We start from the raw sequence: 2,999 nt of genomic DNA, 5'->3' as shown, positions 1-2,999 counted from the left end.
TCCTGTGGATAATCATATTCAGTGTCTTCCCAGCTTTCTCATCCTCACTGTCAGGGCCCTGATAGTGGACACTTGGTCCCTGCTGGTTCTGCTTCTAATACAGATGAATTATCTGACACTTCTGGTGAGTAGATGCCCTCAGACATTCTTCTTTCTGTAAAGAAAGAAATTTTACTTTAAAGATGAACTAATTTTGTGTCCATTTGAACCTACTTTTCTATATGAAATTTACTTTTCTAAAGCCCAGAATATTGCTTATTTCCTGTGTTGCCATTCCTTAGTTGCTACCACACATGGGAATCAGTTTATTTCATTTTAAGGTGTGAAAGGAACACGGGGTGCAGAGCAGGAGCTCCCTCCCACTCTGCCCTGTCAGAACTTGCAGGCTGAGCCTTGGGAGCTTCACTGGCCTCTGTGCTGCCAGTCAGAGCCCCAAGAGCAGCCTGAGGGAGCTGTTTCTGTTCGTTCCTAAACTGCAGATGACTCACTCGCTCCTCCAAACTGCCACAGTGCTCAGCTATTCTGCACCCCTCAATCCAAAGAACTCCCCCAATAGCTCCTGATGATAGGATGTGTTGGTGCCAGTAGAGGAGGGAGGCCCCAAAGTAGAACCTTCATTTCCTTCTAAGTCTGCCAGGCAGCCCCTCATTGGGCTTCATAAGACAGGACAGTGTTAAAGAGGCAGTTTTATTTGACCTCCATATACTACCTTTTCAGTCAACAGTTTTATGGTATCTGTCATAATTTTTTAAATTACTGGTTTCCTCTGAAGTCTCAGGCTGAGGAGAGAACAACTGTGTGTCTCACCACTAGCTGTTGACATTACTATGGTGAACCACATGCTTACTCAGTTAAGCTGCTTTCTTGGTAAGAAATGAATTGGCAAGAATAAGAAAATAAGATTAATATTTATGTTATTATTAATATTGGTCACATTATTAATACAATGGTGAATTAAGAGTAGAAAACATTTATATGTATATGTGTGTGTGTATATATATATATATATATAGTTTATTTTTACATCATTTTGTGCATTTTTCCATCTCATTTGCAACCCCCTTGGGCTTCCCATCACCAAATCACCCATGTGCCATTACCACAGTAGAAAACACAGTTCTTATACTCCAAAGTTACCAGGAAAAACTAACCGTGCACTGGTATTCAGAATCACAGCAAGCCATTAGAATTCTGTGTCCTTGAGCATCTGTTAATAATGTGGCAGGGTCCATCTTATGTGTGACACTGCAGAGTGAGGTCTGCCGGGAAAGGGACAAAAACGTCTCACCATTTACTAAGAACATTTGGAGGTATCAGACCAACAGCAGATGGTAGACGAGCCCACCTTCCCTCCTGAAGAGCAAGAGGCAGGTCCCAGTTGTGGGGCCTTGTGACAGGCCAGGTACCGCTCCACCAGCTGCTCTTTAACTGCATGGTTACTAACATCAGTAGGAATAGTTACCTAAAGGTGAGTTTGGATTTAAAGATGGCTGTAGAGGTGTCTCGAATAAACAGGCAGTGTGGTTACCTTGCAATGGGGCTTTGTAGACATCATATACTTTGTTGCCTAAATGTAGGGACAATGCTGGCAAGGAGAAATAGATAAGTTATTAGGTTATAGTTATAGAGTAGATCAATTAGGTATAGAATACTTAAAATGTGTTGCAATGGCAGAAACCTGGTCCTGTGATGAATCTATAAAAATAAAAGATACTGAAGAGACCTATGAGTTTGCAAAGTTAAAGGGTGTAAAATCCATTCATTCTCCACACAACTGGTACTGCAGTTGCTCTGTCACTGTCCCAATCTCCACCACTTCATCAGTTAAGCAGAAATAGCTCTTCAAAAATGCCAGTTTATATCAGAACACATATAAGAGCTAATCTTACACCCAGTATAGATACCTCAGATTTGATCCCATCGTGGAGCCATTTCTAAAGTCTCCTGTCACAGCATGTGAACTCAGCCCTGCTTACCTCTCAGGTTTCCCAAATCAGGGACTTTTGTTAATTCTTTTCAAAACTTCACTCGCTCTAGGCCACTCTCAGTATTTCAGTGCTCTACAGCAACTGCATGCTCACCTCCCATCTGACCACTTGACTATCCGAGCGTTGCTTTCTTTACTTTGATTTCCTTCTTAATCCCAGCATGTCCTCCACTTTATAGTATTTTCTACCTGGTTCAAAATACAAAGGCATTAGAAAACCAAAGCAGAAAAAGTAAGTGTGCGGTAGATTTAAAACAGCTACAAATTCTTTGCTAGTCACCCACCTCAAGAAAAATTGCCCTCCCTCTATGTATGAGTTTATATTAATAACTCCATTCTAGTGAACAGAATGGGGTAGAAGTGATGCTGTGTGACTTTATTAGTCTAATTTTTTTGTTGTTAATGTATTTACAGTATTTAATGTCTCCCCTCAGCTGTAGTCCACATAAATTTTACCCCACTTCACCTGTGAACCATCACCATGGTCCCTTGTGCTCTTCCCACCCAATTTGACTTTCAATGCTGGTGACAAAAGGTAATACCAAGAAAAAGACAATGCAGCTTTCTTTCTGGCTCACTTGCCTGTGTTCATCTTTGGAACTCGGCCAGCAGTCATGAGAAAGTAGAAAGGACTAAGATGCAGCAAGTGAGACACCACTGGCCGAAAACAGCAGGGGCCCCAAAAACCTCGCTTATCGAGATAAATATTATAGGATAATATTTCTTGTATGCACAATCAAACATACCTTTTAAAAATTTGAGAACAAAATACCAGATTTTATAGAACTTCTAGCTCTGGACATGTCTCTCCTCATTGGCCTTAGTCTAATCCCTGTCCTGTCAGATTCTGTCTTTATGTAGTGTTAACATTGTGGTCTATATAGATTTTGGGGCATTAATTTTGAACTTTTAAAATTATTACTTTTAGGCCCTCCCTGGTGGCGCAGCGGGTTAAAGCACAGCACTGAGAATCTAAAGCCTCTTCCTCATGAGTTCAAACCCCGCCTGCCCC

Source organism: Condylura cristata, unplaced genomic scaffold (genome assembly GCF_000260355.1).
Source record: "Condylura cristata isolate star-nosed mole 26May11 unplaced genomic scaffold, ConCri1.0 scaffold00023, whole genome shotgun sequence".
NCBI classification, from domain to species: Eukaryota; Metazoa; Chordata; class Mammalia; order Eulipotyphla; family Talpidae; genus Condylura; species Condylura cristata.
This window is presented reverse-complemented; position numbering follows the sequence as displayed.